Source organism: Narcine bancroftii, chromosome 7 (genome assembly GCF_036971445.1).
Source record: "Narcine bancroftii isolate sNarBan1 chromosome 7, sNarBan1.hap1, whole genome shotgun sequence".
NCBI lineage: Eukaryota > Metazoa > Chordata > Chondrichthyes > Torpediniformes > Narcinidae > Narcine > Narcine bancroftii.
This window is the reverse complement of record NC_091475.1, coordinates 177,675,555-177,691,311: the sequence shown is the minus strand read 5'-3', so window position 1 is coordinate 177,691,311 and position 15,757 is coordinate 177,675,555. Positions and strand designations below refer to the sequence as shown.

The window sequence follows — 15,757 nt, the reverse complement described above, 5'->3', positions numbered from 1 at the left end:
AGACCTTCCAGCGCCTTATGGATACAGTGGGCAGGGATTTGAATTACGTATTTATTTACCTGGATGACATCCTTGTCGCCAGCAGAGACCAGGGAGTTTCCACGCCTGGACAACCTCAAGGGGCTACAGGAGTTCGCGGGTATGTCAATTTCTATAACCGCTTCATTCCAGGCGCTGCGCACATCATGCAGCTGCTCTTCACCCTTATCGCAGCCAAAGACAAGACACTCACCTGGACTCCAGAGCTCAGCAGGGCATTCGAAGCCACGAAAGATGCTCTCGCAAAGGCTATCCTGCTCGTCCACCCATGCACCGACCTGCATATGGCACTCTCCGTCAATGCCTCTGCCACAGCTGTTGGTGCCATCCTGGAATAGCAGGTGAATGGACAGTGGAAACCACTGGCATTCTTTAGCCGACTTCTTCACCTGCCAGAGCACAAGTATAGCGCTTTTGATCATGAGTTGCTGGGGATGTACCTGGTGGTGCGTCATTTCTGCTATTTCTTGGAGGGGAGGCCTTTCACCATTTTTACCAACCACAAACCCCTCACTCAGGCGCTTGCTATGGCAAGAGATCCCTGGTCGGCCCGCCAACAGCGTCACCTCTCCTTCGTGTCGGGGTTCACCACCAACATTCGACACAAGGCAGGGAAAGATAACGTGGTCGCCGACACACTTTCACAACTGGCCATTTGCGTGATGACACCTGGCCTCAACTTCGACCAGCTCGCCCAGGACCAGAAGTCCGACGAGGAGACACGGTCCTTCAGGACTGCCATCATGGGCCTGAGCTTCCACGACCTCCTGACTCCTCACGGTAAGGTCCCCACCCTGTGCGATGTCTCCATGGGCACCCTGCGACCAGTGGTTCCACAGCAGTGGCACAGGCAAGTCTTCCACTATATCCATGACCTTTTCCACCCTTCCATCAGGTCCATGGTCCGTATGGTGGCAGAATGTTTCATCTGGCACAGGCTTTGGAAGCAGATTGCGGACTGGGCCAGAACCTGCACCTATTGCCAGCTTTCTAAGGTACACAGGCACACCAGAGCGCCCGTACAAGATTTCGAACACGTCCGGGAATGGTTCAGCCACATACATGTGAACATCGTTGGACCTTTACCCTTTTCCCGAGATAACCATTACCTTTTCACAGTGGTAGACCACACCACTCGTTGGCCCAAGGCGATCCCGATGCCAGATGCTTCCACGGACTCCTGCTCCCGAGCGCTTTTGCATGGTTGGGTTGCCCGGATCGGCATCCCGAGCCACCTCACCAATGATCAGGGCACCCAGTTCACCTCTGCGCTCTGGGCACAGCTTGCCAACAGGTTGGGGATCGAGCTACATCACACCATGGCTTATCACCTACAGGCCAATGGGCTAGTCGAGTGATTGCACCGCCACCTTAAGTCGGCACTCATGGCCCACCTCACCGGCCCCAACTGGGTGGATGAGCTGCCTTGGGTGCTCCTGGGCATCCACTCGACACCCAAAGAAGATCTACAGGTGTCATCAGCTGAGCTGGTCACGGTGCACTGCTAGCCCTACCTGGTGAGTTTGTCAACGCACCTCACAGTCTAGTTTCCCACCTCCGGGTCCAGTTGGACTTCTTCACACCTCCACCACCACCCAGACATGGCACACGGGTCTCTTACATCCCCAGTGAGCTGTACTCCACAGAGTAGATTTTTATCAGGCGGGGCCCATCCACAGCACCTCTACAAAGACCATACAAAGGGCCATACAAAGTCATCCAGCATTCAGGATCCACTTTCACACTGGACATCGGTGGTAAGAGGGAACTGTTTACGTTGGATAGGTTAAAGCCAGCCCACCTCGACCCCACCGAACCAGTAGTTGTGGCCCAACCCAAGAAGCGATGCCACCCAGCAAAAACAGACATTGGCCCCAGTTCTGGGGATAGCCATTAGGCAAGTGAACCAACCCCGTTTGTCACGCACACAGCAGGGCAGTTGGCCAAAATGGCGCCGTTGGGGGTTTCCTCCCGACCTCGGCACTGGGCTCAGAAGCACGCGCTTGGGGACCCACATGATGCCCCAGTGACATTGGGGCCCCCCAGCATGGTTCTCAGCCAGGTCCGGGTTGGGTGTATAAGACCAGCCAGGCAGCCTGCAATAAATCAGTTTTTGCTCACTGAATTCAACCTGTCTGCTTGCAGTGTAGTCGCCGCTACATTAGAAAATTAAGTTATATAGTTTCAGAAGAGTTCAGACCAACTGGCTGCAATCATGCACATAAACAAAAAGATTTGAGAGGTAAACATAACTTCTTACAGTTTTTCAGAATCTCTTGGTTTCCAAACATTCAACACCCTTCCCATGTGAGCTGAACTCCAAAGGTGAGGTTACTGTAACGTCAAGGCAGCATTTGACTGAACCAAACTTCAAAGAAACTTGGTAAAACTGAAATCAACTGAGAATCAAATGAGAAAATCTCCATGTACTGGAGTATTCCCCGCATAAAAGAAAGATGGTTGAAGAAAAAGTTTAGTTGTGGTTTTTGAATAATTATCTCATACCTCCCCAAAAGGAGGTCACACAAGTCTCTCAGGGCAGTGCCTTGAGACCACATCTTTAGCTGCATGAAAAGTGACCTTGTCTCTGATATCAGAAGCAGGACTATTGACTTGTTGGCATAATATTTCACACTCTGGAGCTTGGGCTTTCACTACTTTTTTGACAATGTAGAAAAACTCATTTGCTATGTTATTTTATCAGAATTTATTCAAAAGTTGAACCATTATGATACAGATCACTTAGCAACATTGAACCATTATTTCCTTATTATTTATTTAACCAACCTCAACAGCCTTCAGTGAATCATTCACTGCAGTAACGATTAGTTTCATAATGATATCATTAGTTTAGCAAGCACTGGAAAACCTACTGTGATGTGCAGTTTGTTTACGGCCTTCACAGTGTTAACGTTTTTTTTGTGTTCTGTAGCTTTCTCCTTAAATTATAATATTTATTACTTCTTTCAGTAGTTCCTGGAATTGCTTTAATTGGTTGCCACAGATCAGTTGTACCTTTCTGGAAATGCGATGTTCCAACACGATTTAATTAAAGCATTGTTAAAAAGTGAATGTGAAGAAAATATGAATTAGATCAAGCACAAATTTTTCATCTTTCCATCTGGAAGTAAAATGTCAACCATAATTTTAGTGAATGACACGACAGACACAAGAGCACAAATGGCTTTATTGTATTTATTAACCTTATTTCTTCATGCCTGTTACCAATTGGGACACAAGCAGACAAGATTTAAATGAGCTAATGTTGGGTGGTAGGTGGAAAACCTTCTTTGGAAATGTCAAGAGGTAATAAAAGCATCAATGAGAGTTTCAGGAGAGAGGTGTGGACAGTTTTCTGAGGATCTTATTGAAGAGTTAAAGATGATGAAAAATTTGGTAAGATAGACTAAAGCATTTCATTTGAAGGCAAAGATATCCAGAACTTACAAGTACAGTATAACAATTTTGTAAGTAAAACATGAAAATCTTTCGACACAGTGATTGAAGTAAAAACGCAAAGCTGGACAAACAGCGTCCTTTATGTAAAAATACACAAACAACGTTTCAGGCTTGAGCCCTTCATCAAGGAATGAGAGAATGTCAGTAGGCACCAGAATAAAAAGATGGGGGGGGTGAGTGTGGCAAAGGCAAGAGATGATAGGTGGAGGGAGGGAGGGGAAAGCAGCAATGAAGGAGAGGAGGGATGGGTCTTCCTCCCCTTCCCTCTCTGTTCACCCAGCCATCCCTCCTTCCCTTGATCACTGCTGTCCCCTCCCTCCCTTCTCCACCTCTCTCCTCCTGCCTTTGTGACTACACTTTCCCCCTCCTCTTTTGTTTGGACGCCTGCTGACATTTTTCCATACCTTGATGAAGGGCTCAAGCCCAAAACGTTGGTTATGTATTTTTACCTTTTCTATATAAAGAACACTACTTGACCTCTTGAGTTTCTCCAGCATTGTGTTTTTACTTCTTAATTACAATTTTGTACGCAAGGAAATACTACTTCACTCAAAGAGTATTGAAATATAAACTCCTTCCTCCAAAACACTGCTAAAAATGGAAAATCCAAAATGTAAAATTTTTGAGACATTTTTTTCTGGCTCTTAATTGAGGATTATGGAACTAATACAGGGAAATCGAATTTGGAGACAGATAATCATGATCTCAGAAATGGCAAAATAATCTGATCTTTATTTCATTCTTCTAAGTTTTTATTGCAGAAAATAAGGAGTAAAAATTAAATGGGTGAAAAATTAGTCAATTAGCTGCAGTTAATATTCTACAGTATTCAATTTTCCATTTAATTGTCTTCATTGAAATTGAGGTCTCAGAAAGTGAAGCAAAAGAGAGTCCCCTCAGAGTCACTGAGTGTCTTCTGGATTTGCCTCCAGTGCTCCTGAAGTCCCTGCAGCCGCACAAAACTCCAGTTCAATTCAAACCATCAGCAATCAGAGCCCAGATCCAAATCTCCGACATGATGAGGAAGCCTTCAGCCTTTGGGAACCAGAGGCTGGTGAATCAGGACAAATTGTTGGGTGTATTGAAGGGAGAGATTGATAGGTTCTTGAATAGCCATGGCATCAAAGGTTATGAGGGAAAAAGCCATGAGGCAGGCCTGAGTGGGGAAAAAGTATCAGTTCATGATTAAATGGTGGGGCAGACTTGATGGGCTGAATAGCCTATTTCTGCTCCTACGTCTTATGGTTTTATGGTCCCAGTCCTGTCCAGGGGTAGACCATTCAGTTTGTACCTCCCCAAGAACCAGTTCCAATGCCCCAGATATCCAAAACGCTCCCTTCCAGCACCACTGCTCAAGTTATATATTTATCCTAATTATCATCTCGTTCCTACTCTGACTAGCATATGACACAGGTAATAATCCTGCAATTATCACCTTTAAGATTCTACTTTTTAATTTATCTCCTAGCTCCCCAATTTTGGGCTATTTTACCTATTATCTTTGGAAACTACATGCAACACAACAACTGGCGATTTATCCTTCCCTTTCAGAATGCCCTGTAGCTGTTCAAAGATGTCCCTGAACTATGCTCAATAAATGCACCCAAAGGAGCTTCTCATTCACATTCAATGTATTGGTCCACCCAGATCACTTCCAGATGTTAGTAAATATGAAACAGTCAATCATCAGATTCATAGATTTAGTAAAGTACTTCATGAAGAGTACGCTGTATTAAGAAGTTATTAATGGCTGTACTTACAATATTACTTAGGTAGTGGAAATATCATGCTTTTAATGGGTTTAAATCACAAAGCATCTTTGAACTACACTATTTGGCGAGTAAAACATAAAGGTGAATGGGTGGATAGCTGGTTATTAAACTTTTGTTCTCTGATGCTGATCCATGCTTCCTGCAAAATACTTGATTGTGTGACAGTGATTTTTTTTTTGCTGGAAAGATTAAAAGCTGAAAGTTAGATCGAGTCAGTTCTTCATTCTCTGTCAATGTGAAGCTCATCAGGAGAATAAAATTCAGGTCCTGCATGGGTAAGAAATGGGCAGAGATGAGCCTGCTGTCCAAAATTGGGGAGCTAGGAGATAAATTAAAAAGTAGAATCTTAAAGGTGATAATTTCAGGATTATTACCTGTGTCCTATGCTGGTCAGAGTAGGAACAAGATGATAATTAGGATGAATATATAACTTGAGCAGTGGTGCTGGAAGGGAGTGTTTTGGATTCCTGCAGCATTGGTTCTTAGGAAGGTACAAACTGAATGGTCTACCCCTGGACAGGACTGGGACCATAAAACCATACGACATAGGAGTAGAAATAGGCTATTCAGCCCATTAAGTCTGCCCCACCATTTAATCATGAACTGATAATTTTTCCCCCACTCAGGCCTACCTCATGGCTTTTTCCTCCATATATATTTTATAAATATGTCAAGAGGAAAAGATTGGTGAAATCCAGAGTAGGTCCTTTGCAGTCGGAATCAGGGGAATATATAATGGGGAATAAGGAAATGGCAGACCAATTAAATTCTTACTTTAGTTCTGTTTTTACAAGAGAGGATACAAATAACCTCACAAGGATGTTGGGAAACATAGAGACTAATGCAAGGGAGGAACTGAAAGAAATCAGTATCTCTAAGGACATGGTCTTGGGGAAATTGATGGGATTGAAGGCAGATAAATCCCAAGGGCCTGATAATCTACATCTTAGGGTACTCAAGGAAGTGGCCATTCAGATAGCAGATGCTTTAAGAATTATTTTCCAGAACTCGATAGACTCAGGATCAGTACCCATGGATTGGTGGGTAGCTAATGTTACCCCACTATTTAAAAAGGGGGGTAGAGAAAAAGTGGGGAATTATCGGCCGGTGAGCCTTACATCAGTAGTGGGCAAAATGATGGAATCCATTATTAAGGATGTAATAGCGGAGCATATGACTAGCAGAGAAGGGATCGGACGGAGTCAACATGGATTTACAAAAGGTAAATCATGCTTGACAAATCTATTGGAATTCTTTGAGATGGTGACAGGTAAAATAGATGGGGGAGAGCCAGTGGATGTGGTGTACCTGGACTTCCAAAAGGCCTTCGTTAAGGTCCCGCATAAATGACTGGCTTCCAAAATCAAGGCTCATGGGATTGGGGGCAAAGTATTGATGTGGATTGAGAACTGGCTGGCAGGTAGAAGACAGAGAGTTGGGATAAATGGCTCGTTTTCTGAGTGGCAGGCGGTGACCAGTGGGGTACCACAGGGATCTGTACTGGGACCCCAGCTGTTCACAATTTACATTAATGATCTGGATGAGGGGATTGGATGTAATATCTCCAAATTTGCAGATGACACTAAGCTAGGAGGGGTTGTGTGCATGGAAGAGGGGGTCAAGAAGCTCCAGTGTGATTTGGATAAATTTAGGGACTGGGCAGATACATGGCAAATGCACTACAATGTGGATAAATGTGAGGTTATCCACTTTGGTAATACAAACCGGAGGGCAGATTACTATTTGAATGGCAATAGATTAAGAGATGGGGAAGTGCAGAGAGACCTAGGGGTACTTGTACATCAGTCTCTGAAGGCGAGCATGCAGGTACAGCAGGCGGTTAAAAAGGCAAATGGTATGTTGGCCTTCATATCAAGAGGGTTTGAGTATAGGAACAAGGATACCTTACTGCAGCTGTACAGAGACAACACCTGAAGTATTGTGTGCAGTTTTGGTCACCTTATCTAAGGAAGGATATTCTGCAATGGAGGGAGTGCAGAGGCGATTCACCAGGCTGATACCTGGGAGGAATGACTTATGAGGAAAGATTGCGCAAATTGGGATTGTACTCCCTGGAGTTTAGAAGATTGAGAGGGGATCTCATAGAGACATATAAAATTCTGGCAGGACTGGACAGAATGGATGCAGATGGGATGTTTCCAATGATGGGAAAATCCAGAACCCGGGGCCATGGTTTGAGGATAATAGGCAAACCATTTAGGACCGAGATGAGGAGGAATTTCTTGACCCAGAGGGTGGTGAATCTGTGGAATTCATTGCCACAGAGGGCAGTAGAGGCAGGTTCATTAAATATATTTAAAAGGGAATTAGATATATTTCTTCAGTATAAAGGTATTAAAGGTTACGGAGAGAAGGCGGGGACGGGGTACTGAACTTTAAGATCAGCCATGATCTCGTTGAATGGCGGAGCAGGCTCGAAGGGTCGAATGACCTACTCCTGCTCCTATCTTCTATGTTTCTATGTTTCTAACCTTTGATGCCATGGCTATTCAAGAACCTATCAATCTCTCCCTTCAACACACCCAACAATTTGGCCTGATTCACCAGCCTCTGGTTCCCAAAGGCTGAAGGCTTCCTCATCATGTCGGAGATTTGGATCTGGGCTCTGATTGCTGATGGTTTGAATTGAACTGGAGTTTTGTGCAGCTGCAGAGAATTCAGGAGCACTGGAGGCAGATCCCCAAGACACTAAGTGACTCTGAGGGGACTCTCTTTTGCTTCACTTTCTGAGACTGTAAGTGGCGCTAGGCAAGGCTAATAGCAAATCTTTGTTTGCCTATGGCATTTTCATGTAACATTACATTTCTGTTTCATTACATGACAATAGTGTATGATCTGATGCATGTAAGAATGGAACATTAGTTATCATGGGGGAGTTTAACTCACACATAGATTGGGCAAATCAAGTTAGTAGAAGCAGTCTTGAGGAAAAGTTCATAAAATGCATGGTTTTCTTGAATAGCATGTAACCAAACCTACAAGTGAACATGTGTAGAGCTCGTCGAAAGAATCAAAGACTTGTTGATCCAAATCAAGGCTTTTATTAGCAAAAGACAGGAGCCCTTCACAGGTGGCCGACCAGTCCGGAATGATCCGACCTGGCTAGGGACACAACCCTTTAAGGCCCAGACAGTAGGCGTGGCTTAGCTCTCAGCCAATCGCTGTAAGCACAGTCTAGATACTGTAACTATATACATTGGTGATAGATCTGTACTATCACAACATGTTATCTTAGATCTGGCCCTGTGCAACGATACAGGTAAAATGAATAATCTTGTAGTTAGGGATCCTCTCAAAAAGAGTGATCACAGTATGACTGAATTTCTTATAGAAAGAGAGGATACATGATTTAAAAGCAGTGGATTATGCCTGATCAAGAGAGATAACAACAGGATGAGGGAGGAGTTGGCTGGTATAGCCTGGGAACACAAGCTCCATCGTGGGAGAGTTGAGGAAGAGTGGAAGATTTTCAAAGAGATTTTTCACAGTGCTCAAACAAAGTGCATTCTAGTTAAAAGCAAGGACTGTAAGAGTCAGCATTAGCTAACTCCAGGTAGAAAAGAAGGCATCAAATGATAAGTTTATGCATATAAGGTCAGCAAGAATGAGGGCAACTGGAAGATTGGGAAAATGTAGTTAAGATGAGCTGAGTCCATGGCCAGATCAGCCATGATCTTATGCCATGCACATCCTCATTGATGGGATGAAGATGGAATGGGTTAGAACTTCCAAGTTCCTGGGAGTCTATTTATCAAACGGTCTCTCCTGGAGCGAGCATATTGAAGCAACCATGAAGAAGGCACACCATTGCCTATATGGTCCAAGAAATCTGAGGAGATTTGGCATGTCGTTGAATGCTCTATCAAACTTCTGTAGGTGTGCCATTGCATGTAGGTGGACTGGTTGCATCACAGCCTTGTTTGGTGCCCAAGAGTGTAGAAGGCAGTAAACATACCCATGTCCTTCATAGGCTCCAGTCTCCCATCCATTGAAAACATCTATGTGAGCTTCAAGAAGTTAACGAATATCAGAAAGGACTCTTATTACCCTGATCACAACCTCTTCCAACTATTGCCTTCACCCCAATATTCAAGATCAATTCCTTTCCATCAGCTGTTGGGTTTTTGAAGCAACTCTTGTTTTACTAACCATGGACTGCTCCAACATCATAAAAAGGACTAACTGCATTATAATGCCACCATTTTATTCTTGCACTATGCCAAATGAATATTAATTAACTACCTTTCTTCTGTATTTATTATCTCTTTTTGATTTAATTTAAGATATACTATTGTAGTTGTTTTCTTTCTTTACCAAGTACCTGTTCAACTGCAGCAAGTAAGAATTTGGGTTCATAAGTGCACATGACGACAAACTCATTATCATTATTATATGGCAGAGCAGGTTCGACAGGCCAGATGGCCTACTTGTGCTCCTACACTTCATATGTTCTTTATGGCAGATTGCAAAAGTGATTCACAGCACGAGATTTTGAAGTGAACTCAATGAATAGACTGTAACTTGGAAAGGTTCATGTGTACCATGCCATTGTCATATCTGATCTTCCCATGGCATCCTGTCATAAAATTATTTTCATGTAATAGTGATTGAAGGACCAGCAAATGCAGGCAAGTGATAATTCTGATGCTGGAGATGAGATTTAACTGGACAAGGTAATTTCCAAGAGGAACACAACTTTATCTGAGGTTGAATCCTTTGTTGTGCAGAGGAGCTCAGAAAAATATACCCCCATTTCACAGATCAGGATATTGATAGGACATGTGATATCCTTTCATGAAATTCAACTTTTGTTTATTAACCTATCACTATATCAATTTGTATGAGAGGTTGATAGAACAGTTATTGCAATGAGCATAATTATTACTTGTTAATTTGCTGCATAAATTAGAGAACAGTCTGTTTCAAGCAAAAATAAAACAAAACTATCTCTGCAATAAGGTATTTCTTAGAATTGCCTTTCCCATTGTGTGTGTGTGTGTGTGTAATATATACATTTATTTTTAAAGCTTTATTTCAATAATGGCCTTGCAGTAAACAAAAGATTATTGAAAATGGAGTGTAACAATTAAACAGGCCTTTGAAGAGTGCATAAGCAGCTTTATACCATGAAATTATCTTTCCTGCAGCAAGTGATCAAATTATAAATTTTCCTGTACTTTTCATTTGCAATGAGAAAATATTTACCTGTTTGGTAATAAGCAGCAAAGTATATCCAGAGGGGCCTTAAAATAAATCAGTTTATGATCTATATTTGCATTTAATTGAAGTTAAATTGAGCAGGAGGTTGCGATTACATCTCCCAAGGGAGTTTTGCATTGTTTGATTGTAAGCGCTCCAGAGTCACATCACAACCCTGAATCTCGATCTGTGCTCTCACTTTGCTATTCAGTGTAATGGCACAAACTGACAATTTAATTTTAGTAACACAGGAACCAGGCTTTCTGTAATTTGACATTGACAGATCAGCAACACAGAATAATGTTTTCAAAATTATAAATAAAAAGCTTTAAAGAAAATCCTGGTCTAAATTACAACGCAGCTAGGTCAGGTCAATGGGCGGCGGTGGTGGATTTGCACAAAATACCATTTTTGTGCTTGAATAAGACCATAACACCATAAGGCGTAGGAGCAGAAATAGGCCATTCAGCCCACCAAGTCTGCTCCGCCATTCAATCATCAGCTGATCCATTTTCCCAATTCAGCCCCACTGCCCAGCCTTCTCCCCATAACTTTTGATGCCCTGGTGAATTAAGAACCTATCACTCTCTGCCTTCAATACACCCAATGGCCTGGCCTCCACAAATGCCTGTGGCAACAAATTCCACAGACTCATCACCCTCTAGCTGAAGAAATTCCTCCTCATCTCTGCTCTAAGAAGATAGCCTTCAATCCTGAATTCATGCCCTCTTGTCCTAGATACTCCCTCCATGGGAAACAACTTTTCTACATCTACTCTGTCCATATCTTTCAACATTCAATATGTTTCAGATATCCACCCACATTTTCCGAAATTCCAATAAGTACAGGCCAAGAGCTATCAAATGTTCCTCATATGATAATCTTTTCATTCCCAAAATTACCCTTGTGAACCTCTTTGGACCCTCTTCAGTGTCAGCACATCCTTTGTTAAATGAGGAGCCCAAAACTGCTCATAAAACTCCAATTGAGTTACAAAGCCTCAACATCACATCCCTGATTTTATATTCCATTCCTCTGAAATAAATGTAAGCATTGCATTTGACTTCTTCACCACTGATTCAACCTACAAGTTTACTTTCAGGGTACCCTGCACGAGGACTCCCAGGACCCTTTGCATCTGGGAGTTTTCATCCTTCTCTCCATTTACAAAAGAGTTGTCCCATTTATTTCTTCTACCAAAATGCATCACCATGCACTTTCTGACATTATATTTCATTTGCCACTTCTCTACCCATTCTCTTAATCTAAGTCCTTCTGCGGTCTTCCTGTTGGCTCAACACTACCCACTTCTCCATGTATCTTCATATCAGCTGCAAACTTGGTCACAAAGCCGTTCGTTCCATAATCTAAATCACTGAAGTGCAACATAAAAAGAAACGGCCCCAAAGCCAACCCCTACAGAACACTCTAACAACTGGCAGTCAACCAGATTATCATCCCTGTGTTCTGATACTCTGCTTCCTGCCAATCAGTCAATGCTCCACACACTTTTATCTTGTTAAATAGCTTCATGTGCAGCACCTTGTCAAAAGGCTTCTGAAAATCTAAAGACTGTATCCAACATCCACTGCACCTCCTTTATCTAGTTTGCTTGTCACTTCTTCAAAGAATTCAAATAGATTTGTCAAGCAATTTTTTTCCTTAAGGAAACCATACAATGCACGAGGTGTTGTTACAGGAAGTCCAGGTATGACCAAGGGAAGGCTATCACAGCAGCAAAGAGGCAATTCCAAGGAAAGCTACAAACAGAGTCAGATACTCACCAGCTATGGTAGGTATTACATCCTACAAGGTGAAGTTGAATATCATAAATGGCTGTGATGCTTCACTTCCTGACGTGCTGAACACCTTATATGCTCATTTTGAAAAGGGGAATTCAACAATACCAATAAGATTCCCTGCAGAAGTTGGTGACCCTTTCTCTGAGGTCAACATTAAAACATCCTTCAAGAGGGCGAACCCTCGCAAGGTGTCAGGCACCAATGGTGTACCTGGCAGGGTACTGAAAATGTGTGTCAATCAACTAGTTCATGGATATTTTCATTCTCTCATTACTGCAGTCGGAGGTTCCCACCTGCTTCAAAAGGGTATCAATCATATCTGTGCCAAAGAGCAGAGTGAGCTGTCATCCACTAGCACTCACATCCACTGTGCTAAAATACTTTGAGAGGTGGGTCATGGCCAGAATAAATTCATACCCAAGATCTGGACCCACTGCAACTCACCTACTCCCATAATTGCTCCACAGCATATGCAATCTCACTGACTCTCCACTCAACCCTGGATCACCTAGACAACAGAAACAGACTACTTTTCAATGACTGCAACTCAGCTTTCAATACCATCATACCTTCAGTACTGGTCAGCAAGCTTCAAAACCTAGGCTTCTACGCTTTCCTCTGCAACTGGATCCTGGACTTGCTCATCGAAAGACTGCAGTATGAATCAGAAATAACATCTCCTCCTCAATGACAATCAACATGGTCACACATCAAGGATGCGTGCCTAGCCCACTGGTCGACTCACTCTACACCCATGACTGTGTGGCTAGGTACAATTCAAATGCCATCTACAAATTTGCTGATAACACCAGAGTCATCAACAGAACCATAGAGTGGCAATGTGGAAGCTTACAGGAGTGAAATAGTTGAGTGGTGTCACAATTACCTTGCATTCAACGATGGCCAAACTAAAGAATTGATTGTTGGCTTCAGGAAGAGGAAACCAGGAAAAGAGGGAAAAGTTTACAGGATCCAAACATGATGCTGGATATTCAGGATGGGGTCAGAGGCAAGCAGGTTAAAAAGTGAGTATTAGAGAATGAGGATAAGTAGTAGCAGAGAACAGCCAGGAGAGTAGCAAAGCTAAGCATCAGGTCAGTTCTGACCTCTGGTTCTCTGTTTGGTGTTTGCACTCTCCTTTTCCCTACATGCTCAGGCTTCCTCCACATTCTAAAGATGGGCAGGTTGGTAAGTCAAATTGAGCTGCATGGTGAACGAAGCAGTCAGTGCAACCTGGTTGGAATCCAGTGCAGTCTGTAAGGAGTTTGTACATTCTCCCTATGAGATGATGCTTTTCACCCTACATTCTCCCTGTAGGGTGTTCTGGTTTCCTCCCACCCTCCAAAACATATGGGTTTGGGAGGCAAATTGGATGACCAAAGTTTCATGGCAGCAAGTACCTTCTACTGTGTTGCATCGTTAAAATTAAATTAAAATTAAGACTTGGTTATTGCAAATGTAGGTGTGTTGTGGAATCTCAATATTTGATACTTGCCACCAAAGGCTTTGTTTCTATGCTTAATGACTCTATGAAGGAGAGCTGTGGCTGGTGGGAGAAGGTAGTGATGGTGGCAGAGGAGTTGTTAGTGTGGAATGGCAGGGATGGAGAGAGGGGCTGTATCATCCATCAGGAAAGATCTGATGGCAATTACAAAGGGAGTGATGGGTAGCAGCAGATAGTGGGGTCTGAATGTGGAGACAGAAGAAAAATATTTTAATCTTGCCAAAATAATTCCAGCCTATTAGACAATTCATTTCAGATGTATGCGTTAGATTATTGCCAGTCAGCAGTTTTTGTGAGTGCCGCCCACAGGAAACCAACGTAATACCCTACAACTGACCTAACATCCATTTCGGGACACTGCATGTGACTTGTTATCTTCTGTAAAACAGTCTGAATTTAGCCCACATGAAAACACTCTTGAGGCTTTTTTGTATCTAATAAATAGGTGCCACTTGGCTAAATTGCAAAGCGACTACCATCAAATTCAAAATGTAATGTACATTTTTCAGCTGCTTCAACCTGACAGGGACTTTACACAAATCAGAAAATCATTGATGCACTGGCCATACATCCACTGAACTCAACGAGCAAGAGACATTTGATACACACTTCTTTGTAGATCTCGCCAGTTGAGAGGGTTCTCTCAAGATTTATCTTATGAATCCACTGCCACGGGCTTCATCTGACACAAATTCAGAAGACTTGGAACCAAGAAAGCACATTGTTAGTAACAATGCCTCTTTCATGTTGGCAGGGTTAATGGTAACAAGTGATGATGCTTTTCACCAAGAATTTTGTAAGAGATATGGTTGCCAAATTTATAAGCTACATCAACAGCTGCCTGCTTCAAGATGAAATTTGAGCCTATTCAAAATATTCTCATGGGATTTCTTTAACTTTGCAATGATAATGGACCTTTTCAAAAGAAGTCGTCAAAACTGTTGTAGAAACCAAACAACTCCCATGAATTCTGAAATTGAAACTGAAAACGCTGAAAATACTGAGCAGCTCAGGCACCACCTGAGGAAACAGATTCAGTCCGAACACTGGCCCCTTCCGAGCAAGCTGCAGAAGAGAGAAAACAAGTAAATTTTAAGTCACAGTTAGGGTGGGGAATGGATGTATAGGGTAAAATAACAGCTTTAAGAGTACGAGGCTGGTTTGTTAACTACATCCTGTAATTGACATCTTTATGAGAACAAGAACAAAAGAGAAAGTGAGAAAGAGAAAAGAAAACTGAAAAATGAGAGAAAAAAAAGAAAAAGAAAATGAAAAGAAACAAGCGAGTAGTTAAAACCTGTGAAATGTAGGCTATGCAGCAATAAATGTCCCCCAAACGAGGCAGTGTTAGTGAAGAGAAATACTGAGTGACCAACACAGATGGATAATGTTACAGTAGAGACTCAAGAGACGGCATATGCTGGAATCCAGAGCAGAGAGCAAACTGCTGGAAGGACTTTCTATTGTTGCTTCACCCAGGGCAAGAATTGTTGAAAGCAGAGATGCCAGAAAGAGATGAGACGATTGTGGTGAATCTCTGCTAAGCTGCCTGTCTCCCCTCTGGCAAGCCTTGCTGTACTAACATTGGCTACTGTTAAAGACATTCCCTTTAGGTATAACTGTATATGCACCCATTGTTTTTCATTATTGTACCATAAGTTTCTGCTAATAAAAGCCATGAATATTATTTGCCGTCTTTGCTTACTTCATCAACTGGCACTTCAACGATGTCAAAGGATTTGTCATTAATGGTGGAGAGGGAGCCTTGGTTGTGGAAGACACATCAAAGGCAGCTTTGTGGAATGTTGCATCATTGGAACAGGTTTAATGGAGATAGGAGAAATGGGAAATGGGAAAATGGAATGAAGGGAAGTATAATTGCAATAGCAACAGCAATGTGGACTATGAGTGGACTCTTGTCCCTCCTCGTTGTCTATCTCTGGAACTCTGTTCCCTTTCTG

At 42.7% G+C, this 15,757-nt stretch overlaps 1 protein-coding gene across 3 annotated transcripts in view; it reads right to left on the bottom strand.

Moving 5' to 3' along the window:
- The window catches only part of wasf3b (WASP family member 3b), a 246,852-nt gene that overhangs the window by 6,550 nt on the left and 224,545 nt on the right, over window positions 1-15,757 (bottom strand). Inside the window, exon 16 of one of the 3 annotated variants that reach the window (XR_011342249.1) lies at window positions 14,671-14,861. The exons of the other annotated variants lie outside the window; for them this stretch is intronic. The gene's annotated coding sequence lies outside the window, so the exon portion shown is untranslated. Of the gene's footprint in view, window positions 1-14,670; window positions 14,862-15,757 lie in introns of those variants that run through there. 3 annotated transcript variants of the gene reach the window in all.